Genomic DNA, 26,006 nt, shown 5'->3' with positions numbered 1-26,006 from the left:
TCACTCACCCAATTTAATTTTAATCATGGCAATTACAAACACCTGAAAAATTACTTATGGTTTGGGGCTGTAATATCCGAACAGAATGTACATTCCATGAGGGCAAGCTTGATTTTCTCCTTCTTAACACTCATAGTTGTGCTTCACACATACTGTGGAGAGAATCAATGAATGACAGAATGAATAACTTTAAATTTGTTGAGAGAGGCACAGCTAGACAGGCTGAGGATTCTGCTAGGGAATATACTCAGGGATGACAAGATGATGACAAAGCTGTGGTCTTTTTCTCACCTACACGGTGTCCTTGGGTCCCCTTGGAGATGACCCCTTTCCTAACCGAAAGGAAAGTCCTGTTGTCCTGTCACCTGTCACTCGCAGTCAGCGACAGAGGCCGTCCCCACGCCAGGCCTTCAGATCCCATTCTCAGAAGCTTTATCTCTCCTGCCAGTTGGGGGACTGTGGCTAGCTTTCCCCATGACACCTATTCTGTATTAAACAGAAAAGCACAAACAAGCACCAGTGTCCAGCACAGAGAAAATTCTTTGAGTACTTCCTGTTACAATAGTGGCCATCACAGAGGAGCCATCTTTAGTTTATGAAGACTTTTTTCTGAAACCAAGAGTGTGGTAATCGGTGGGGTTTTCATTCTGACTTTGTCTTTCCATCCTTTGCATATCATCCTGGGATGGTAGGGGCATCTACGTCTGTTGTTCCCCAATCTCACCACCAAGGGGCGCTGGAGATGAAACAGTTCTGTCCTGGGATGTACCACTGAGGCGTAGCAGTGGAACCACCCACTCTGGAAGGTACCATTGGGGGAGTGCGTGTGACAACACAGAGGGTACCCTGACACCGCGTCGGGCCTCGACCACAGTTCCCAGCGGAGGCGCTCATGGCGCCACTGGATCCAACCGCATTTGCTCCACTCTGTCTTCCAGCCTCATTTGAATTCGAGTGGACACCGATATTAACCTGCAACTTAGTCTCTGAACTTACTCTCTTTTCCAACTCCACCTCTTCTTTTATACATGGTCACATCCAAGGTGGGGATAGCTACAGAGCGAGAGATTGGTTGCCGCTTTGGGGGTGCGGCGACCGGGAGATTACCGGAATTAGTTCTTCCGGGGCGCGAGTACACACGGAAGTCCGGCTACTTCCGCCTTCCTTACTCTCCTGCTGAGTTCCTATTGGCTGCCTGTCTTAGACAGGCACTGAGCTCGCAGAGCTGGAACTCCGGGCGAGAGGCGTGTGTATACCAGTGCGCCTGCGTTCGCTTGCGCGGCTTTTCAGAGTGTGCAATTTTTCTCCGAGTTTTACCGCTTTTCCCGAAGGGGTTGAATAGCTGCCTTGGTTAGTGGCGAGGCTCGGCATAGTCAGTGGCTGTGCAGGGTGACGGTGTTTCAGTCTTAATTAGCTCTCACTCAGTCTGGATCATGTGGCAACGCGCGGTGAGTCGCACAGATGCATGCAATTCATGACCAGGGAGAGGTCTCTGGGCTTGTTTCGTGTCTCTCCCTGGAGAGTAACCTGTGTCAGGGAGCTTGGGGTTGTGTATGGCTACATATGACATCACAGATGCTGTTTGGGGTACAGTTGATCTCTCTGAGCCGTTGGCCAGGATTGTGGGTGATGGGATATTTGATCTGAGTGGATTTTGCGAGCCGTAGTCCAGAGCGTCTAGGATGTGTGTGCCTGTATGCGGCGATGTGCATTTTTGGAGCTTTCGGGCATTTGAGCCCCTGGGTGTGAGATCTCTGTGTAGGCATCTGCGCCCCGGAATTGGACATCTCTGAGCTTTTGATTCTGTGTCCCAAGTTGTGATGGCTCTGAGCTGCTTTGAGGAGGAGTTTGTCTTAAGGTGTCAACTATCAGCTGCTTGGGGTCTGTGCACAGGGTGCAGGTTTTCCATTTGTCTGGGGACTTTATCTACAGGTTGTATGATGCTCTTGAGTTACTCAAAGTTCTTTCTGTTTAGGGGTTTCTGTTTAGGGGTTTCTGTATTAGGTTGATAAGTGTCTGGAGTGGTTCGGAAGTCAGTCTGCGAGATGTGAAGTATCTGTGCAATTCTCATTTGTTTCTGTCTTGAAGACCTTGGTCTGTTTGGAGGCTCTTTGTCGCAGTGTGTTTGGTCTCTGTCGTGTTTGAGGGTCTGAGACTCGAGTTGTGAGCTCTCTGTGCAGATATTCAGTGACCTCTTTTTGGTGTCTCTGGGTTTGTACCTGAGCTGTTTGGAGTCGTTGTGTTAGAAATAAAACCTCTTGTGTTCTTGGCTGTGAGGTCTCTGTCCAGGAACTGAAGATTTGGAGGCTGGCAGATATGATTCGGAAGCCTGGAACCTGACATGCTGACTGTGTGTTGTTGAGCGTGTTACTCATCTCCTGGAATTCCAGTATGTGTGAGAATTAATACAGTGGGGCCAGTGTCCGGCTGAGAGGGTACCTGTGCGTGTTAGCAATGTGTGTAAAGGGCCTGGCTCCTGACTGTCCTTCAGCAAATGTTTTCTGAGCACCTGCAATATACCAGAGCACTATTCGAGGAGTTTGTGACAGGACAAAACGGACCAAGTTTCTCATTTCATAGACCTGGTAGTCAGTAAGTAAATCAAGGGTGGCAGGCACTATGAAGAAAGATAATTCTAGATCAGGGGAAAGGGTGTGTGTAGGTATGATGTTATTATTTTATTCAAGATAATGAGGGAAAGTCTCCCTGAAAGATGTCAATTAAGCAGAGATATGGAGGAAGTGAAGGAACAGGCCCTGGGGTTTCCTAAGGGAAGAGCATTCCAGGCAGAAGGAACAATAAATGCAACAGTCCTGGCAGGGAAATCTACTTGACATACTTCTGAATGTCAAGGAGTTCTGTGATGCTCTGGGTTTGGGATGATTCAATGGGTTTAGCACTCATTAAAAAGGGTCTGGTGCTGCTGTCTCTGTTTCTCCCACAATTTGTAGTCATCCGCATTCACAGAGGAAGGATTCAAGGCTCAAACGTGTTCCCTGCATCTTCTCTACTAGCTATACCTGAAATTAGGAGTGAGACCTTCTGGTCCATGATGAGAGACAGAGATCTTGAGTATACCAGCAGTAGGGATGATAGCATCCATACTGAATGTCAGTCAACCAGCAGATAGCAGTTATAATGCGAGAATCGTGCCTCATAATATTGCTACTCTTGATGGAGGGCAGGACTTAAGAAGGAGAAGGCAACTGGGGCAAAGGAGGGAGGCAGGAAGGGGAAGCTGGACGACAAAGAAAAAATAAAAACCAATGGCTTCATCACATTGCTTGGATTTGGCCCAATTTACCTTGAGTAACTGATTGCATTAGAATATAGTCACATTTTCTCTGTCCCTACCTATTTTTTCCCTCCCTTTCTCTTTTGGACCAGGAATACCACCTGAGCATGGAGATTTCTGTAAATTTTTCAACTACTAGCTCGGTTTTTCAATAAATTATTTATTTCTTTTCTATTTGGCTGAACTTAGTTAGTTAGTTCATTTCACTGAAATTGCAAGATGTAGTTATGTAGAATTGTTGACAGAATCCTTTTAATTTCTGTGGGATCTGAAATCTGTTTTACTCCCGATATTGGGAAGTGTTGTCTTTAGTTATCTTGCTTTTTTTGGTCTATATGGGTAGAAGTTTATGAATTTGTATTAATCTTTTGAAAGAGCCAGCTTTGGGTTTTGTTGATCATCTCTATATTTTTTTCTCATATCTGTTCTGATCGCTATTTCCCTTATTTTGCTGACAGTCTCACTACTAAAGGAGTTTAATAAAGTCCCTGAGAGTTTCCCAAGCATAGTGAAAACTGACAGGTTCTAGGGCACTATTGTAGCTGCACTAAGTGAGATTCACTGAGTGCGGATCATGAAATCTGATTTTTTTTTTTTTTTTTTTAGAATTCCTGAGTTCTGATTCACTTGGACAGAGGAACCTGACAGGCTGCAGTCCATGAGGTTGCAGATAGTTGGACACAACTGAGTGACTAACACTCTAATAGTGAGTGATGACGAGTGTCTCTTAATGTCTTTATTAGCCCTCTGTATGTCTTCTTTGGAGAAATATGTTTAGGACTTTTGCCTACTTTTTGACTGGGTTGTTTGTTTCTCTGGTACTGACTTGTATGAGCTGTGTGTACGTTTTGGAAATGAATACTTTGTCAGTTGCTTCAGTTGCTATTATTTTCTCCCATTCTGAGTGTGGTCTTTTCACTTTGTTTATAGTTTCCTTTGCTGTGCAAACACTTTTAAATTTTATTAGCACCCACTTATTTATTTTTGTTTTTATTTCCTTTATTCTAGGAGGTTTGTCCTAGAGGATCTTACTATGATTTATGTCATACAGTGTTCTGCCTATGTTTTCTTCCAAGAGTTTTATAGTTTCTGGTCTTACATTTAGGTCTTTAGTCCATTTTGAGTTTATCTCTGTGTATGGTGTTAGGAAGTGTTCTAAGTTCATTCTTTTGCACTTAGTTGTCCAGTTCTTCCAGCACCACTTACTGAAAATGCTGTCTTCTTCCCATTGTATATTCTTGCCTCCTTAGTCAAAGATAAGGTGCCCATATGTGTGTGGGTTTTTCTCTGGGCTTTCTATCTTGTTCCATTGGCCTATACTTCTGTTTTTGTGCCTGTAATGTACTGTCTTGATGACTGTAACTTTGTAGTATAACCTGAAATCAGGTAAGTTGATTCCTTCAACTCCATTCTTCTTTTGCAAGATTACTTTGGCTATTCAGGGTCTTTTGTGTTTCCGTATGAACTGTGACATTATTTGTTCTAGTTCTGTGAAAAACGCCATTAGTAATTTAATAGGGATCACATTGAATCTGTAGATTGTGTTTGGTAGTATAGTCATTTTCACAATATTGATTTTTCCTACCCAGGAACCTGGACTATCTCTCCATCTGTTTATGTCATCTTTGATTTCGTTCATCAAATTATAATTTTCTGTATACAGTTCTTTTGTCTCCTTAGGTCAGTTTATTCCTAGATGTTTCATTCTTTTTGTTGCAGTGGTGAATGGAATTGATTCCTTAATTTCTCTTCCTGGTTTTTCATTGTTAGTATATAGGAATGCAGATGATTTCTGTGTATTGATTTTGTATCCTGTGACTCTGCTGAATTCACTTATTAGCTCTAGTAATTTTCTGATAGTATCATGGTTTTCTATGTACAGCATCCCATCATCTGCAAACAGTGAGTGCTATACTTCTTCCTTTCTGATCTGGATTCCTCTTATTTCCTTTACTTCTCTGATTGTTATAGCTAAGACTTCCAAAACTAGACTGAATAATAGTGGTGAAAGTGGACACCCTTGTCTTGTTCCTGATCTTAGGGGGCATGCTTTCAGGTTTTCACCTTTGAGAATAATATTTGCTGTGGGCTTCTCATATGTGGCCTTTACTTGTTGAGGTATGTTCCTTCTATGCCCATTTCTTGAAGAGTTTTAATCAGGGCCAATGTCCCCACAGACTGAGGGGTCCAGAAGTAATAATTTTAGAGTCCCACACCACTTGATTTATGCTGGATGACTCTGCAAACCCTCCAAGCGTTCTTATGGGTACAAACATACACAACAGCACAGCAGAAATTGTGAGCCTGTCTTTGTCTCCTGAGGTAATTGCAGATTTGTGGACTCACTACCCAGAGTTTTCACAGGCCATCCTTTGCTCTTTCTTGTCCTGGACAGGGGCACCGCAGAGATGCGAGGACCAGTCTCCCGTAGTCTGTGGACGTCTCCTGCCTCCTCTACTGGTTTTTAGACATCTCATGTTCTTTCGCCTTCATCTCCGTGTCAGCAGGGGGCTGGGCTCATGCACACACACACAATCACAGGTGACACAAGCACACACCTGTACACAATGCATGTCCAAGGCACAGGGACACAAATGGAACAAATGTGTCAGTACCTGAAGGACCAGTGATTCATACAAAATACAGTGATTTCTTATTTCTATAGGAAACTCTCCATTCTGATCTTCAAATGTGAAATATGCAGAAGTCCAACTTCCATGAAAGAGTGTTCGAGCCTAGATTTTGATATAAGAAATACAAAGGATTTTATATGTCAGGAAAAAACAGTGGTGACATATTTTCATTTGTGAAATAGAGATAATTCCAATACCATATTGGTTCTCAAAATTCTAAGAAAACCAAAGCCATGATTTTCATCTGTGAAATATAGAGACTTCCATATTTGATGTAAGGAAGTCACCACTTGAATTTTCATATATGAAGTATAGAAAATACCATATTTCTATAAGAAACTCAGCATACAGATTTTCATAAAGTAAAATACAAAAAGTTCAATACTTCATGACATAAATTCAGCACTGACATTTTCATATGTAAAATATAGAGAATTCCATTTTTAACTGAGTAAAATTTTACCCTGATTTTCATATATGAAATATGCATATTTTAGGTGGTAAAATAGGTGCACAGACTTTGATATCCAAAATATGATATGATTCCAGATTGCACATGTTTTTAGCACCCAGTTTTTCATGTGTGACATACATAATGTTCAGTACTTCCTAGAGGATAATTTGAGCAGAGATTTTAATATGTGATATATAGAAAATTTCATAGTTTGTGGTAAATGGGTGGTCAGGTTTCAAATGTGATATATAGAGAATTCCAGATTTCATGTGGGAAAATTGGCAATCATATTTTCATATATGAAATATAGAGTTCAGTATTATTTTGTATGAAAATCTGTTCACTGATTGATAAATGTGAAAAGTAGAGATTTCATATTTCATGTAGGTATAGTTTTTCCCAGTTTTGTATAATGTGAAATAGAGACAGTTACATATTTATGTAATAAAATCTTAATTAAGATTTTCACGTATGAAAAATACCCAATCCCATGTATCAGTATAGCAGAAAAACCTTTCCTCCAATTATCATCTGTAAAATATACAGAGGTCCATATTTCATTTAGGAAAACTTCCAATGTGATGTCCACATGCAAAACACAAAATTCCACATTCACATTTGAGAATCTATGCCTACAAAACCCATGCTAATGTTTTAATATGTGAAGTTTAGGGAATTTAATATTTAGTGTAGAAAAATGAATGTCTATATTTTCAAATGCTAAACACAGAGAACTCCATATACCATGTAGGAAAATGTGCAACCAATATTTATAAATGCAGTACAAAAAATTTGGTATTTCATTTGTGAAATATAGAGAAATACATATATTGTAGAATACACAGCACCCGTATTTTCATATGTGAAATATAGATTAGTCTATATTTAAATCAAGGAAATCTGTGCTCAGATCTTTTATATGAAATGTAAAGAGTACCACACATCATGTAAGACAACCTCTATGTAGATTTTCATTTGTGAAATATACACATTTTGTATTACGGGAATGAATATTTGCTTCTGAAATTTCATATTTGAGCTATAGAGAACTGCATATCTCTTGTCAGAAAATTTAATTGAGAAATTCATTTATGAAAGTAGGATTCCATAATTCAGCAGGAGAATGTATGCTCAAATTTTCCTATGTGAATAATATCAAATTCCCTATTCATGCAGGAAAATATGTGTCCATATATTCATATGTGAAACATGCAGTATTCCATATATCATGACCAAACATACACAGCTAGATTTTCTACCATGAAATACAGAAGATCGCCAGCCCAGGTGGGATGCATGAGACAAGTGCTCCGGCCTGGTGCACTGGGAGGACCCAGAGGAATCGGGTGGAGAGGGAGGTGGGAGCGGGGATCGGGATGGGGAATACGTGTAGATCCATGGCTGACTCATGTCAATGTATGACAAAACCCACTGAAATGATGTGAAGTGATTAGCCTCCAACTAATAAAAAAAAAAAAAAGAAAAGAAAAATCTGCACCCATATTTTTGTGTATGAAATATTAAAAATTACATATTTCTGATAGGAAAGTCCTCATTCAGGCTGTCCTATATAAAATATGGAGAATTCCATATATTACGCAGGAAAATCTGCATTAATACTTTAATACAAGAAATGTACAGAATTTCATATTTCATGTAGAAAATCTACACCTAGATTTTCATATGTGAAATATAAAGAATTCCATCTTTCATAAAGTTAACCTGTCCTCATATTTTGATAAGGGAAATACAGAGAATTCCATATTTCATGTGGAAAAATCTAGACCAAGATATTCCTATGTGATATGTAGCAAATTACACATATTATGGAGCTAACTCAGGGTCCACATGTCATGTAGGAAATACAGAGATTCTGTATTTCATAGAAGCATATCTAAGGTAAGATTTCCATATTTGAAACATAGAAAATTCCATATTTCATGTAAAAGATTCTGAACTCAAATTTTCATCCCTAAAATATATACGGTTCATATGTCATGTAAGAAAATCTATACCCTTGTTTTCATATGAGAAATGAACAAAAGTCCATATTTCTTTTTTTTTAATTGATATTTTATTTATTTTTTTTAATTAATTGATTTTATTTTTTTCATTTTTTTTTATTAGTTGGAGGCTAATTACTTCACAACATTTCAGTGGGTTTTGTCATACATTGATATGAATCAGCCATAGATTTACACGTATTCCCCATCCCGATCCCCCCTCCCACCTCCCAAAAGTCCATATTTCATCTCAAAAATTCCTCATCTTGTTTTTACTTGGGAAATATAGAGAGTGCCATATATTTTCTAAAATATCTGGACTGAGATTTCCACATATGAAATGTGAAAATTTTCATATGTGATGTGTGAATATCTGTACACTGATTTCTAGATGTGAAATACAGAGATTTCATATTACATGTAGGAAAATCTGTTCCCAGATAATTAGAATTACATATTCTATGTCAAAAAACCATAACAAAGGTTTTCTTATATGAAATATGCAGAATCCCATATAGCAAAATAGCAGAAAATCTACACTTATCATCTGTAAGATATACATGATTTCATACTTCATTTAGGAAAATCTGCACTCAGATTTCCACACGTGAATCATACAGAATTACATATTTTCACAGTTGAAAATCTAGGCCCATAAAACCCATGCTAATATTTTAATATGAGTTCTATAGAGAATTTAATATTTAATGTAGGTTAAGGAATATCTATATTTTCCAAAGTTAAACCAGAGAATTCCATATATCATGTGCAGAATGTGCACATAGACCTTAATTAGTGAAAAGTAAAACATTCACCATTTAAGCAGGAAAAACTTTTTCCAGATTTTCATATGGCATATTTCATGTTTAATGCAGGAAAACCTCTGTCTAGATTTTCAAATGGGAAATACAGAGAGTTCTATATTTAATGTAGAAACATCAGCACCCATGTTTTCATATGTGAAATATAGAGTATCCCAAAACAGGGAAATCTGTGTCCATATTTCTTTATGTGAAATATAAAATATATCAACTTTCATGTAGGAAAATCTGTACCTAGATGATCATTTATGAAATGTACAGATTTTCTAGTTAAGTAATGAAAATTTGCCTCAGTGTTTCACATTTGAACTATGGAGAATTATATACTTCATGTCTGAAAATCTTAACTGAGATTTTCATTACAAAACTGCAAAATATTCCATACTTGATTCAGGAAAATATGTGCTCAAATTTTCCTATGTGAAATATACAGCATTCCGTATTTATGCAGGGAAAAGGGTGCAGAGATATCCAGATGTGAAATATACAATAGTCCATCTAACATGACCAAAAATATACAGCTAGATATCCAAAGGTAAATACAGATTTCAAATTTAATGTAGAAAAAAACCACACCCATAACTCCTGTGATATAGAGAAAATTGCATATTTCATGCAGGGAACTCATCGTTCGGGTTTATATATGCATAAAGCAGGGCATTCAAAACCAGTGCTCTGGAAAACCCATAGGAATAGGGTAGGGAGGGAGGTGAGTGGGGCTTGAGGATGTGTGGGACATGTGTATACCTGTGGCTCATTAATGTTGATATATGGCAAAAACCATCACAGTATTGTACAGTAATTATCCTCCAGTTAAAACAAATAATTTGAATTAAAGAAAGAAAATAGTGGAAGGAACTCTACTCAGTGCTCTGTGGTGACCTAAATGGGAAGGCAATCCAAAAATGAAGGGATCTATGTATGCCTATGATAGATTGACTTTGATGTACGACAGGAACTGATATAAGGTGGTAAAGCAATTCCATTCCAATAAAAATTGTTTTAAAAATATTACAATTCAACTATAGCTCCAGCAGTGAAGGAATGAATGGTTTCCCCATTTGCAATATATATCTCCTAGGGGACATTATGCTTTTTAAGTATAATATTTCAGTTAGAGGAAGATAAAAAACATATCATCACATGATATTGTTAGTTAATTTACCTAAGTTGTAGAAAAAGAGTAGAATGTGATTATCTGGGACTAGTGGAAATAGACCATGATGTTTTAAGTTCCCAACTTTGAGTGAAAGGTTGAATACTCTCACCAAGGAAGATACTGTAATAGTGGCAAGATGGGCATGGAGCTGCTGTCCTTAGCTGAAGACCATAGAGGTTAGAAGACCAGGTCCTCCAATAGTCAGCCTGTCAGCAGAGTTTAGTAAAATATGTATTTCAACCTTCGTCCATGGCCCTTCAGGTCCTCTGGCCTTGGTCTGGGTAGCAAGGTGTGGAGCCTCAGGACAGGCTAAAGACTGAGTCTCGCAGAGGTCCAGAGACCTTGCTAGAGCCTCTCACTGGCCTGGCCTAGGGTTCAGAGCAGTAGGCAACCTACCTCTGCCATCCCCACCTCCATGACCTAACGCTTGAGGCAATCTGATTGGGTCAGAGTCTACAGGACCAACCACCAACCCTCAGCCCCACCCCCGCCAATTAGGGTAGACTGAGAAGACTGAGGGCAGCTGTGGGCTGGGCACCTGGCTCCCTCATTTAAGGTGGCTGGGTAGAGTATGGGGACCTTGGTAAGAGGAGGGCCCAGAGACTGAGAGCTGACTCTTCAGCTGTGACTGGCCACTGGTGGGAGGACCAAGACTGGGTGCTGGATGAATATCGCAGACAGGATAATCAGCTTGCCTGGGAACTCTCTCCTCCTAAACAGGACTTGGAGTGTGAAAGTCAAGCTTGGAGTCTTACCTTTCAGCATAGAGAATAGTATTGGTTTTGCTAAAGGTTTACAGGAACACAGTTACCTCACCGTGACTTTTCTACGTGTACCCCAATGTTCATAGCAGCACTGTTTATAATAGCCAGGACATGGAAGTAACCTAGATGCCCACCAGTAGACGAATGGATAAGAAAGCTATGGTACATATACACAATGGAATATTACTCAGCCATTAAAAAGAATACATTTGAATCAGTTGAGATGGATGAAACTGGAGCCCATTATACAGAACGAAGTAAGCCAGAAAGATAAACACCAATACAGTATACTAACGCATATATAGGGAATTTAAAAAGATGGTAACGATAACCCTATAATGCAGGACAGAAAAAGAGACACAGATGTATAGAACAGGCTTTTGGACTCTGTGGGGGAAGGCGAGGGTGGGATGATCTGAGAGAATAGCATTGAAACATGTATATTATCAAGTGTGAAACAGATCACCAGCCCAGGCTGGATGCATGAGACAAGTAAGTGCTCAGGGCTGGTGCACTGGGAAGACCCAGAGGGATGGGATGGGAGGGAGGTGGGAGGAGGGATCAGGATGGGGAACAGATGTAAATCCATGGCTGATTCGTGTCAATGTATGACAAAAACCACTACAATATTGTAAAATAATTAGCCTCCAACTAATAAAAATAAATGAAAAAAAAAGACAGTGAAATAAAAATAAATAAATAAAATTAAAAAAAAAAGAATAGGCTATCTGACAGCAAGAAGTTTGTCACAGTGAATCACATCCCTCCCTTAAGTTTTGTATAAGTAGACATTCTTGAAAGATTTTGGGAAGTCCAGGATTTTTAAAGGCATCAACCACCCATCTCCGTGCATAGCCCTGCAAGAAAATCTCTTCTTTAAACTCCAGTGATGTAGTATTGTTTGTCTAACTAACCCATGGGTACATCAGTTCAGTTTAGTCACTCAGTCGTGTTCGACTCTTTGTGACCCCAGGGACTGGAGCACGCCAGACCTCCCTGTTCATCACCAACTCCCGGAGTTTCCCCAAACTCATGTCCATTGAGTTGGTGATGCCATCCATCCATCTCATCCTCTGTCATCCCGTTCTCCTCCCGCCTTCAATATATCCCAGCATCATGGTCTTTACAAATGAGTCAGCTCTTCGCATCAGGTTGCCAAAGTATTGATGTTTCAGCTTCAACATCAGTCCTTCCAATGAACACACAGGACTGATCTCCTTTAGCATGGACTGGTTGCATCTCCTTGCAGTCCAGTGGACTCTCAAGAGTCTTCTGCAACACCACAGTTCAAAAGCATCAATCCTTCGGCACTCAGCTTTCTTTATAGTCCAACTCTCACATCCATACATTACTACTGGAGAAACCATAGCCTTGACTAAACAGGACTTTGTTGACAAAGTAATGTCTCTGCTTTTTAATATGCTCTAGGTTGGCCATAGCTTTTCTTCCAAGGAGTCTTTTAATTTCATGGCTGCAGTCAGCATCTGCAGTGATTTTGGAGCCCAGAAGAATAAAGTCTGCCACTGTTTCCACTGTTTCCCCATCTATTTGCCATGAAGTGATGGGACCAGATGGCATGATCTTAGTTTTCTGAATGTTGAGCTTTAAGCCAACTTTTTCACTCTCCCCTTTCTTTTTCATCAAGAGGCTCTTTAGTTCTTCTGCACATTCTGCCATAAGGGGGCTGTCCAAGAGACTCAGGAGTCTACTGCAACACCACGGTTCAAAAGAATCAATTCTTTGGCACTCAGCATTCATTATGGTCCAACTCTCACGTCCATACATGACTACTGCAAAAACCATAGCATTTACTATATGGAACTTTGTCAGTAAATAATGGGTCTGTTTTTTAATATGCTGTGTAGGTGTGCCATAGGATTTCTTCAGAACAGCAAAACATTTAATTTCATGGCTGCAGTCATGTTCTGCAGTGATTTTGGAGTCATGGCTGCAGTCATGTTCTGCTGTGATTTTGGAGCTCAAGAAAATAAAGTCTGTCATTGTTTCCTTTGTTTCCACATCTATTGCCAGGAAGTGATGGGACCAAATGCTGTGATCCTAGTTTTTTGAATGTTGAGTTTTAAGTCATCTTTCTTCAGTCGCCTCTTTCACTTTGAACCAGAGGCTCTTTAGTTCCTCTTTGCTTTCTGCCATTAGGTTGTTGTCATCTGCATATCTGAGGTTATTGATATTTCTCCCTGCAGTCTTGATTTCAGCTTGTGTGTCATCCAGTCCTGCGTTTCCCATGATGTAATCTGCATATAACTTAAATAAGCAAGATGACAATATTCAGGCTTGACATACTCCATTCCCAATTTGAACCAGTCCGTTGTTTCATGTTTGGTTCTAGCAATTGCTTCTTAACCTGCACACAGATGTCTCAGGAGGCAGGTAACGTGGTCTGGTATTTCTATCTCTTTAAGAATTTGCCACTGTTTGTTGCAACCTACACAGTCAAAGCGTTTAGCATAGTCGACAGTTTGCTAGGATGCATATTTAAATATCTCTTTTCTCTTTGCAGTCTTTTAGTAGTTTGCTTATCATGTGCATCACATTATGCTTTAATACTTATTCGATAATAGAAATGTTTTCCATCCATTATGTCTTTGTGGAGAGCATTTCTAGATTGATAAGAAATTTGAATGTTGTTTTCATCTGCATTACTCCCAAACAATCCAGTTTTTCTTAAGCACCTGCTTTCTGTGTTCAGGCGACCTGGTTAGTGGGATGAGCTTTGGGAGACAGATGACTACATAGCAGTACCAAGTTGAGAGAAGAAAATCAATATTATGAATAAATTGTATTCTCTCAAAATTTGTATGCTGAAGATATAACTCTCTGTACATTATATTTAGTCAAAATGTGAGTAGATTGCCCTTTCTTCTGACCCTATTTGGAAATAGGGCCTCTAAATAGGTAGTTGGGTTAATTCGACTGCTTCTTTATAAGAAAAGGAGATCAGTCACAGACAACACAGAGACATTACTGTGTGAAGACAAAGCCAGAAAATTCTGGACTGACACAGTCCAGAACAGAACAAATCTCCTGATCCTTTAACTATTGATTTGATCCCCAAAAGCTTGAAAAAACATTTTTAAAGCTACCTGGTATGGTTCTCATTGTTCTGGCAACCCTACAAAACCAGTACACCCACTTCCTCTTGAAAAGAGGCTTTCAGTTTCAAATGAGGCCTCCTTTTCTTACCTAGGTTCTCATGGGAAGGAAACTGGTAAAGGAATCTCTAACACTAAACTGATGATCCTCACAGATACCTAACTCCCCCTAAGAGTTTTCATTGTTTCTTTAGAGATCCAATTGGGCTAGTACTTGTTCCTATTTCATCGGTAAAGTTGGCCTGGGAGTACTAGAATGAGCATCATTTACAGTAAGCGGTAGAAGAAAATAAGCCTATCATGAAGGCAGCCCCGCCTCATAAAATAGATGCAGTCCTCTCCTTTCATCTGTAAGAGGCAAAGGGAAGTGATCAAGGCATTGCTGCCTATTGCTTTAGTAATGACACAGAGTCGTGAAGTCATGGCAACCGTGCCTCCCTAAACCTCCCCTAACCAAGACACTAGGCTGTAGTAGCCATGGGGAAGCCTAGAGAATCACAGGCCCTCCCAAACTGTTAAAACCACCTGGGTTTTCCCCCAGAGAGTTTGCGAGGTGTGTTAATGGTACCTTCTCCATGGCAGAATTTGGAGTCTGTGGCCGCCACATTTATCAGCAGTCCTCTGGTTTCCTGAGAACCGCAAGAGACCACCATTCCTACTTGCAAAGTACATATCTGGAAGAAAAAAAGAGAGAGAGAGAGAGAATGCAATCCATTCCAAACTAAAGGGCTCAAACCCATGGAGATGTACAGGGTCCTTAATCCCAACAAGGGCTGTACGAGCAGGAAAACCACAGTTCCAGGCAACCTCAGCATTAACACCTGCAGCCATGTCAGGGATATGTCACAAGTTCCACACTTCAAGAGTGCAGACTTTAAGGCCTCTACAAACTCGAGAAATTGTGCCAACAAGATCTCTTGACTTCCATCTTAACCAAGCCTAAAAGACAGACTCCGTAGTGTAGCACATCAGGCCAAATGCATGATCAACTGAGAATATTTGTATGTAAGAGTACCAGGTACAGGGTATTGTGGAGAAGATGTGCAGTGCGAGTGAAGTCACATGAAAGTCTTTTGTGCCACTTTCAGAGGGAAGCTATTCATCTTCCAGATGATCCAGTCGATAGGATTCATATCACTAATAAAATTCAACTCAGCCACAAGGCAGTGCAGGGTCCCTCTGTGGAACGTAGTAAAGAAGTTCCCATGCAAGCCTGTCTGCAGCCTCTAATTTCCATTCCTCAAATGTTGTCATGCAATCAGCAGACAGTTCAAAATATGGACAATGGGCAGGCACTCGTGGAAGATGATGAAGACTGCAAGAACAGAGCATCTTTCCAGGGCAATGAACACAGAATGCTGCAGGTTGGTGATAAGATGGAAGAAAGATGGACCGGAGAATGAAGGGGAGATTTCAGAGCTAGGATCTGGCTTTTTGGGGTGTGGTGGGAGCTGCTCCAGACCTGCCTGCAAGCCTTGGAGACATATTTCAAAATGTAATAACCAATGTGATCTCTGGCCTCAATGAGCTTTGACAGTCTTAATGCCTCAGCATACTAGGCTAGACCAATTGCAGTGCAATGGCTTAGAAATTCAGGAGATATTATTTGGGGGAAGGGGGATCAGTGACTTAGAGGAGACTTGCTTGTTGAAACAGTGTGAATACTTAATAGAGCTGGAGCCGGGATTCACCTATATACAGACTGTTCTCTTAAGCATATTTCAGTTTCGAGATCATAACGAGATAACCATGTATCTGTGATTTCATTTTCTTTCTCGTTGAATACTTCTCTACTTATACAACCAGAAGATAGCATTAACTTGGAAGTTACATTTTTGTATTAGGACTTTTCTCTCACTTTTCCAACTGTACCAGTTGTGCTAAATGACTTCCTACCAGTAAAGATGGCCCAGTTCAGAGTAATTCCTCCTGCCATACAGGACTCTCTCAGAAAACCAAAAAGACAGATAGAATGCAAAAGCACAGACAAGCCAAGTTTCTGAAGACTGTTTGAAATAAAGAAAGGCCATGGGAATATAGGCCATGAGTTGGCTGATTGCATAGTAGTGTTGTTACAGAATCCGTGGCACCAGAAAGAGACAAGCAGCACTCAAAGAGGCAGAACAGCCAGGTATATTCAGCAGCGGTGTGGGCTCAGTGGAGTCGCCTCCAAAGACTGAGTGCCCTGGCTTTGTTCTGGGTATCTTTTTGTTGTTCTTGTTTGTTTGTTTTTCAATTATTTGTATTAGTTGGAGGCTAATTATTTTATAATATTGTAGTGGTTTTTGCCATACAGTGACATGAATCAGCCATAGATTTACATGTGTTCCCCATCCTGAACCCCCCTCCCACCTCCCTCTGGGTCATCCCAGTGCACCAGCCCTGAGCACTTGTCTCATGCATCCAACCTGGACTGGTGATCTGTTTCACACTTGATAATAGACATGTTTCATTGCTATTCTCTCAGATCATCCGCCGATAACCCTATATGCAAGACAGAAAAAGAGACACAGATATATAGAACAGACTTTTGGACTCTGTGGGAGAAGGCGAGAGTGGGATGATCTGAGAGAATAGCATTGTTCTGGGTATCTTGTATACACCGTAAATTTCCTGCTCAAACGGCTCAGATCCCTCCCTTCCCTAGGTAGCCCTAATTCCGGACAAGGTAACTAGCAAGCAAGAGATCAGACATGGAAGCGGTGATTGATGAGCAGCAGCTGTTAACACAAGATAAAGGAAGGGAAAGCAAAAGATTGTTACTTTAGTTGGGGGCTTTGACTGGTTTCTACCTCATTCCCCCCTCTTGATGTTTAGGGTGCATCTGCAGCTGTCAGAGGACATCATCATTCAGAACTGGCTGGTAACCCTTTAAAAGCAACAACTAGGTGGCTGTTCTCCGTTTGACAACTGTTTCTGTGAATGAACCCTGTTACGTTTTTTATTAGGATGGGTATGAAGCAGGGAATAAGCAGACATTGGTGAGTATGACTACGGCAATCCCAATCATTGTTTTAAACAGAAACATTGTCTGAACCAGAACATATGCAATCTTCCCAATAGTTTTAGCTTTGTTTGCCACAACTTTTCCATTGTCAATTATTTGGATGCAACAGTCACAGCCAGTTTGGTAGAATTTCCGACAAGCTCCTCCTTCCTCCACGATTCGACTTGGAGAGATGGCAGTCCTCATCTGGGATTGTTGCTGTGCCAACAGCAGTTGCAATTTCATTAGTTAAAATCTCAAAGACCGCCTGCAGTCAGATTATTTGGTTGAGCATGTAAATGGGGGCCCTGCATCCCCAACTCCCGTCTTGTGCCTATATGGCCGGACCATAATACTGGATTATCTGTTGGGGAGGACCCTCATCTTTGCCCCAATTTTGTTTTCCCCCTAGCTCGAGGAATCATTTTTCTCTGTGTCTCAGGTTGTCGCAAACTGGGAACACCAGCGTGTCCCCTGGTGTCGGGTAAGAGGAAGAAACCTGGCTAAATTATTCTTATGGTGCAGATTCCTCCACATCTGGATGGGAGACCTGATTAGGCCCTTCTCCCGCAGAACCAAAAAGCCCCTCTCGGGGCTGCCATAAGTCTGGGTTTGTGGAGTAAAGATGCTTCCAATATGGGCTAATGCCTGGGATTGCAAGAAAGGGATTAGTATCAGGTTGATTTCCTGTACAGTTTTGCTCTAGAATCCCAGAAGTGGAGTTGAAGGGAGTGCAAGTGTGATTTCCATTCCCTCCTTTTGGGGGAGCCCAATACCAGGTTGGGGCCCCTGGCATCCATGGAAGTTTCTTACAGGTATCATTATACACCAGGGCTCTTCTGCATTTTGTTTCTCCGACCCAGGTATAATTTATTCCTTCTCGGCTTAGGCATTCTTTGCCTACTGTTTCTGTGGACAGGGTCCAACTCTGAATAGCACCCCCTGCCCGCCTGCTGATTGTTTGATTCCATCGGAATAGCAGAAAGGCATCCAATGCAGTAGACTTCCAAGGCCATGTTTTACACATCAGATCCCCTCCACAAACCCAGCAGCTAGTGACATGAATTCTGGGGCCCCCTCCTCGGCTAGATGGATAAAAGAATTATTTCCAATAGTGGGCATTTCTAACTTAGCTTTGAGGAAGGCTCGAAGCTGGTTGTACAGTCCAGAGGACCCCGTCTTTAGACCTGATGCCAATGGATCTGGCTTGATTACTTGGGCCTTTAACCGTTTGACCACCTCTTGGGCTGGTTCTTTCCTATCCTGGATTGCCACACCCCCATCTGACATCCCAAAATGAATCTATCGAGTCCAGCAGGCCATCTGTCTTGGGGTGCCATAACACGTTAGGCCATTCGCACTGTGGGCTCTAATTTCTCCCTCCCAGTAATACTTCCTTTCCCTAGTGCATGGGAAAACTGAACTATAACATGTGGCTGGTTTGTATGTATAGTCAGTGAATCCTTGGGCCTATTTACCCTCATGGTAGAAAGACTCCATACATTCAGAACAATCACCCTAACTCTCAGATGAGGAGGGGATTTTACAACTTAACAGAACTGTGAGGCAAAAATACGGTCTTTTCATATTTAAGTTGATCACAGTTGGAGGAGACTCCAAAAAACAAGAATTATGAAGAGGTAGGCAAAGCAGAGAGAGAGTTTTTGGATACAAGTCCACTCTTGGGGAAAGAGTAAAGCCTTATTCCAAATAAGATGAATAGGGGGAGTCCCAGACCAATTACTAACCAATACATCTGCCTTTTGTCAGTCCTATTGGTTCCTCAAGCTTCAGCCATGCTTTTATTGACCAGCTTCCGGTGTGCCCAGAGTGGGGCTTTGGGGTGCTTGTTTCCTTTGCAAGGTCAGGCACAGGGCTTCCTCCAGACTAAGGGTCGTTTCTCACTTCTCTTGGCTATCAGTCGGACTTGCAGGTTTGACTCTGGAGTAATTGATCCAAACGTCTGTTCCTGCCACCTTGAGATCAGTGTGTGTAGTTAAGATTACAAAATAGGGCCCTTTCCACTTGGATTTTAAAGACTCTTTTTTGCAATCCTTTACCCATACTCAGTCCCCTGGTTGGTGAGGATGTAGTGTTATGCCTAAGGAAATAGGTATTCTATTAATTATCCATGTATGTATTTGAGCGATTGTGTGTCCTAACCCTTGTGGCTGCCTATATAAGTGCAAGTTCCCCAGTTCTCTGGTGTCTCCCCTTAAGTTGACTAGCGGGGGTTGTCATTCATACAGGATTTCAAATGGCAAAATCCCTATCCCTGCCAGGGGTAAACACCTCACATTTAAGAGGGCCACAGGCAACATGCCTACCCAAGATAAGCTGGTCTCCTGGCATAGTTTTGCTAGGGTTTGTTTGAAGGTTCAATTCACGTGTTCCACTTTCCCTGAGCTCTGGGGATGGTAGGCAGTATGCAGTCTCCACTGGGTTTTCAAAGCCTTTGCCACCTGTGCTTCTGCCTCAGATACAAATGCCAGTCCGTTGTCCGATCCTATGGTCAGAGGCATTCCATATCTGGGGACAATGTCTTTCAGGATTGCCTAGGCTACTTGTCTTGCTTTTTCAGTTTGGGTAGGAAAGGCTTCCACCCAGCCTGAAAAGGTGCACATACAAACTACAAGGTATCTAAATCCTTGATTTGGAGTGATTTCAGTGAAACCTGCTTCCCTATCCTCAAAGGGGGATAGTCCACAATGTTGTGTCCCTGCTGACCCACTAGGCCCCTGGCGAGCATTATTTTGTAAAGAGATTACATATCCCTGGGAGACAGAAGAACAGAGTGCAGGGAGGTGAGCAATGAGATAGTATGGGCCTAGCAAAGTCTCTGAGGCAGTCTTGCCCATATGGGTCAGTGCATGTTGCTGGTGCACCAGCTTGTAGGCAAGTTGTTCTGGAACATAGACTCATGGTCTTGTGTGAGCCACCCTTCCATCTTGGCCTTGGTTTCTGCTTCCTAGTTTATCCATTTTTCCTCCTCAGGAGAGCACCTGGGGGCAGCTGGTATCTCCAGGGCTAGTAGGACTTTCAATTTGTCTGGCGGCTGCCCCCGGCAGCCTCCTTGGTGGCTGCATCAGCGTGACGGTTCCCTTTGTCCACCGGGTCATCTTCCTTCTGGTGGCCTTTGCAGTGGACAACTGCCACTTCCTTTGGCTCCCAGACTGCTTCCAGAAGTTTCAGGATTTCGGCTTGGGTTTTGATCCCTTTCCCTTCTGCTGTAAGGAGTCCTCTTTCCTTGTATAAGGCTCGGTGGACATGTAGAGTAGCAAAAGCATAGTGCAAGTCTGAATAGGTATTGACTTGCTGCTCTCAGCTGAGATCCAGTGCCCTGATTAATGCCCGTAACTCCACTCTCTGCACTGACCATCCTTGAGGAAGCACCTTTCCTTCCTCCACTTCAGAGTCAGTCACTACAGCATACCCAGCCATCTTCTTTCTGTTTTCTATTAAGCTGCTACCATCAGTATATAGGACCAGGTCTGGGTTGTGGAGCGGGTTGTCAGTCAGGTCTGGTCTATTAGAAAATACTTCATCTAGTAATTCCAAGCAATTGTGTTCCAAGGGCCCTGCTTCTTTTGGTAGGAAGATAGCTGGTTTTAGAGTTTGCACAACTTCTAGTTTTACCCGTGGATGTTCACATAGTAACCCTTGATACTTAGTCATCCATGCATGTGTGAGCCAATGGTGGCCTCTGCTATCCATCAGGGTTATAACTGAGTGCATGAACTTAACATTTAGGTTTTAACCCAGCATTAGTTTGTCAGCCTCCCTCACTAGCAAGGTAGTGTCTGCTACTGCTCAGAGGTAGGGTGGCCATCTATTTAGACAGTTGGGCCACCGGCCTTTGCGAAGGCCTGGATTTTTGGATCAAGACTCCCAAGGCCATTTTGTACTTTTGATGAACACAGAGACTGACCTCTCCGGTTACATTGGAAAGCTCTAGGGCTGAGGCATCAGAGACTTTGGCCTTAATTGTTTAAAATGCTGCCTCTTGGCTCCCATTCAAGGGGAACCTTTTCTTCTCCTTTCAGGGCCTCATATAAGGGTCTGACCAGGTCTGAACATCCAGAGATCCATATCCTGCAGAACCCTGCTTCTCCCAGGAGTTCATGGACCCTCCGGTGAGTGGTAGGGGGAGGCTTGGCACAAACTGCTTGTTTCCTTTCAGTTCCCAGCATTCACTGGCCCCAGATGATGTTCAAACCTAGATATTTGACTTGTCTTTTACAGATTTGTGCATTTTTCTTTGATACCCGGTACCCAGCTTCCATTAACAAGAAGACGAGGGCCTTTGTTCCCTCTAGACATCGAGCCTGTGTTATGCTCAATGACCTATTTCAGCAGGGCACGCTCTAACTCCTGTCCAGGAAATTTCACGAAGTCAGTGGCCAAAGCTCTGCTGAAGAGAGTAGGGGAGTTCTTGAAACCCTGATGAAGCCTCGTCCAAGAGAGCTGTTCATTGTTTCCCATGTGTGTTTTCCCATTCAGGGGCAAATAGTGGCTGGCTGGCAGGTGCAAGCTGGAGGCAGAAGAAGGCATCTTTCAAGTGTGAGCAAGTAAACCATTCAGCTGTGGAAGGGATCAGTCCTAGTAGGGTGTACGGTTTAGGCACTGCTAGGTGCAGAGTAATTGTTGCCTCGTTTACAGCTCTTAAGTCCTGAACCGGATGGTAGTCATGCATTCCTGGCTTCTTCACGGGTAGTAGTGGGGTGTTCCAGGGTGATTGGCATTTCATCAGAAGTCCGTGTTAGAGTAGTCTCTCTAAATAAGGCTGGATTCCCAGCCAGGCCTACCAGGAAATCAGATACTGTTGTAGTTTTACAGGCTGAGCTTCTGGTTTCAGATCAGTCAGGATGGGAGCAAGGGATTTTGCCAAACCTGGAGCATTTTCCTCGGCCCAAACTGGTGGATACTGTCTCTGATTGAGGAGGAATGGTCCCTTCTCCTGGAAGGAAGAAATACAGGCACCATTCTTCTTCTCACCTTATGGCAAGAGTCATAATCAAGGAGGGGGGTGGGCCTGCTAGCTTTAGGTGAGGTTACCCATCAGCAGAAAAGGAAATCTGAGCCCCCGTCATAGCAAGCAGGTCTCTTCCCATCAAGCAAATAAGGCAAACAGGGCAGATAGAGGAATTCGTGCTCTACCTAATGGCCCCCCAGTCAGCATTGTCAAGGACTGCAAAATGGCCTGCCAGTCTGGGTGCCTGTGGGTCTGGGTGCCTGTGCCCAAGATGACGGTAGTTTCTTTTCCCGATATGAGGACTATCTCCTGGGTGACCTCAGAATGCTCAGCACCAGTGTCTACCATAAAGTCCATTGGATGACCCCCTACTTGAATTCTGACCATGGGCTCTCAGGGACCCAGTTGGAGAGAATCCAGTCTCCTCTAGTTGGATCCTGCTTGAGCTAGCCCGATCAGATTAGTGCTGGGTGGCTCAGGTTGATACCAGCTCTGTGGGCCTGCTGCTTTGGTTTTCTTCTCAGAGCGCCTGGGGCACTCATTTTTCCAGTGTCCCTTTTCCTTGTAATAGGCACACTGATCGTGGCTGAGGGGAATTGTCCTTTTCAGATCTAGGCCCCTTGCCTTATGGTGTGGTCCCACCGGGGGTGCATGCTTTCACAGGCCAAATGCCAAGAGTGGAACTTTTTGCTTCATCCACTTTTTGCTCTTCGGTTGTGATTGACAACGACTTTGTTGGCAAAGCAGTTCTGTGGCATTTTTACCTGCAAACCCTTCTAACTTCTGTAATTTTTTTTTTCTCAGATGTCCGATGGGGTCTGTCCCTGAAAGGCTGAATTTGTTATCTGTTGATTTTCAGGGGTTTCAGGATCAAAAGGGGTGAAAACCCAGAAGGCCTCACACAGCCTTTCGTAAAAATCGTCCAGGCTTTCATCTGGTTCCTGTAGCACCTCAGTGGTCTTTGCCATGTTAGCAGGCTTCTTAGCCCTGTCTTTTACCCCCTGTAGGAGGGAGGGCCTGTGGATATCTCACCAACTGGTTTCTTACCCCCTCAGTTTTGAGGGTACCCCTCAGTTTGGGCTCTTCCTCTGGAAAAGTTCTCCCAAGCCCAGTTCTCCACATCTAATTGGGCCCCTGGGGTACTAGCCTGGAGTCATTTTCTAGCCTTTGTCATGACTCATTGGCGTTCCTCTGTATTGAATAAGGTGAGGAGATGCTGTAGGCAGTCTCCCCAGGTGGGGCAGTGGGTCTGGAAGATGAATTCTAAGACACCAGTCACTCTTGGTGACTTTCAGAACATGAGGGGGTGTTTTGTTTCCCGTTAAAGAGATCAATCATGGAAAAAGGCTGATAGTAAAAAATGGGTCAACACAGCAGAACCCGTGAGCTTGTTTGTATCTCTTGATGTAATTGTACATTTGTGGAGCCACTGTCCAGAGATGTCACTGTCCATCCTTTCCTCGTTCCTGTTTTGGACAGGGGTGCCACAGAGATACATTGACCAGTCTCCCCGATTCTGTGGATGCCTCTTGCCTCCTCTTCTTGTTCCTCCAAGTGTCATGTCCTGTCACCTTCGTCTCTGCGTCTCATGTGAGCCAGACACATGCACACACACAGAAACACATGCAAACACAGGTGACACAAACATACCTGTGTAAACACACACGAGGAAGGCACAGTGACACAAACACAAACAGGGAAGGCCGGTGTTTCAGGAGCTGAAGATGCCTGGGTCAAGCAATGTGGGAGATGGCATCAGTAGGCACCGTGTCCTGCCCTTTTGGGATCCCTGTCCGTTTCTTCGCCCAGCTGTTCAGTATTATCACCAGCCAGCCTTAAGTCATTTCTGGCTTTTCCTGTGTGGTGGTGGTGAGAGCGAGGTCAATCGGTGGATGTGGAAATTCACAGAAGACCCCAAAATCAGCACAAAAGGGCCAAGGGACAGTGGAAAGAAACGCATTCCAACTGGTGGTGCTTTCCAGGAGGAAGGGCGAGACTTAAGGGCTCAGGGGAATCTTAAACTCAGTGAGCAGCAGGAGGCCTGGGAGTGGCCAACCTGGGAAAAGATGATTCTGACAAAGGCGCTTGATTCACCCTGCCACTATCAGAATCACCTAGGGCTCTCTCATCTTGTAATCACAGCTTCTTCGAGTAATGCTTGGACACACAAAGTCCCCAAGCCTCCAGTCTCAGCTTGTCACTTGCTACCAGTATGCCCCAAATCCAGGCTCCACATCCAGCCTGCATGAGCCTGAGCATCCCCATTTGGGAAAGGAGAATGTTCCAGCCTCTGCATGGCTGTCCCTTCAGAGCCCACCTTTGATCCCCTCACAACCTGTGTTTCTGTCAGTAACCTCCCATGGCAAGATCTACCTCTCTGGGAAATGCTGTAGGAGGTCGACCCACAGGTCTTTGCTGATTCTCTGCTGGCAACACGAACAAGATCAGCATGGGGCTCACGAGGTCCCGAACTCTTCATGAACAGCAAAGAACTCCAACACAAGTCACCAATTCTGCAGAGGCCCAGAGCAACCCCATCTCAGCTTTCCTGTTTGATCCTGGGCTGTTGTGATCCAACAACCAGTTGAGGAAGTTAAGGCTGCTGGTTTCCAGCCTGTGGCTTAGAGCTCCCCATTTATAAATCCAGAACCAGTGGACTGGAGTGCAGTGACATGGTGTACATCCTGGAGGAAGACAGGGGAGGCAGGGCAGGATCGTGCAGGAGGAGCATCCACTCCCTTCCCCACCCACTCACACCACCCTGGGAGGCAGGTTGTACCAGTGATGTCAAGGTAGTACTCCTTAATGATCACTGTGTTCCTGAAGTAGGGTTTGCTCCGAAAAGAAACTTAGTGGCATGCAACGGGACCAGAGATACCTCAGTTCCTACACCTGCCAGGACCAGGAGGAGGGAAAATGTGCAAGTTTCTAGGGTCTGCAGCTTGCCTGCAGTGCAGGCATCAACAGCTTCTGCCTCTCCACTCAAGTGCTCTCACCGCATCAGATGATCCCACACTTCCCTGCCCAGCTCCCTACCTGTCCTCATTCTCCCTCACTGACCTTCAAATCCATCATGTAGCTAAGCAAGACTTCATCTTGTTCACTGATCATGACGGATGGTTGTTCACAATCCGCTGCAGGTCAAGGAGCCAGTCATGCCACGTGCCAGGCCAGGTAGAGCCACAAGCAACAGGGCTAGTCTGGGATGGAACAAGTGAGAGGGTAAGAGGCAGAAAGCCTAGGGGCCTGCAAACGGAAGAAAGGGTCAGACATTTTTTTATCTTTCTCTTAAGCGGCAGCAGAAAACAAACTACAAGTGTCAGAATTTTTTTTCCCTTCTATATACAAAATTGAAAGGAGGTTTCCTTTAAAATTCTGTGTCGCCTTGTTAATGAACTATGTATTTACCCTAGACTCTGTCTGTCTTCAAATTGGTTCCACCCAAGGCTCAGAACCAAAAATGCCCCAATAAACCAGTATGTTTTACTCATACAATGGTTCTCCTAATCTGTGTTAATGAGACTATGTATTTGCTTGGAAACCTGCCTTTTTTCAAGATTCATGTCAGTTGTTTTATGGCCCAGGATGACTCAACTTGTGCCAATGTTATCTCGATGCATGTTGTGGGTGAGAGGCCTGGTGCCACTCTCTTAGGCTTGAGATATTTCCTTTCTCTAACTATCAGACAGTATCTGCTAAAGACTAGCAGAGGGGGCACTCTTTCTGCCGCCTTCTGATGTCTATGTCATCATAGAGAAGGCTTTCTCTATCTCTTTTATACTTTAATAAAACTTGATTACACAAGA

The 26,006-nt window shown here is 43.0% G+C and overlaps 1 long non-coding RNA gene across 2 annotated transcripts; it reads left to right on the top strand.

Annotated features, from left to right (window-relative positions):
- The first annotated feature begins 1,137 nt into the window (after positions 1–1,137).
- LOC133053146 (uncharacterized) lies at positions 1,138–26,006 on the top strand. 2 transcript variants are annotated; one of them, XR_009692093.1, is made up of 5 exons: positions 1,138–1,448; positions 3,902–4,001; positions 17,060–17,223; positions 21,272–21,361; positions 21,471–26,006. It is a non-coding gene; the product is annotated as an uncharacterized LOC133053146 (long non-coding RNA). The 2 variants fall into 2 exon arrangements; XR_009692092.1 differs by lacking the exon at positions 17,060–17,223 and having other exon boundaries at positions 1,174–1,448.

Source organism: Dama dama, chromosome X (genome assembly GCF_033118175.1).
Source record: "Dama dama isolate Ldn47 chromosome X, ASM3311817v1, whole genome shotgun sequence".
NCBI classification, from domain to species: domain Eukaryota; kingdom Metazoa; phylum Chordata; class Mammalia; order Artiodactyla; family Cervidae; genus Dama; species Dama dama.
Note: the sequence above shows the minus strand (reverse complement) of the source record. Positions and strands in the feature narration are given on the sequence as shown.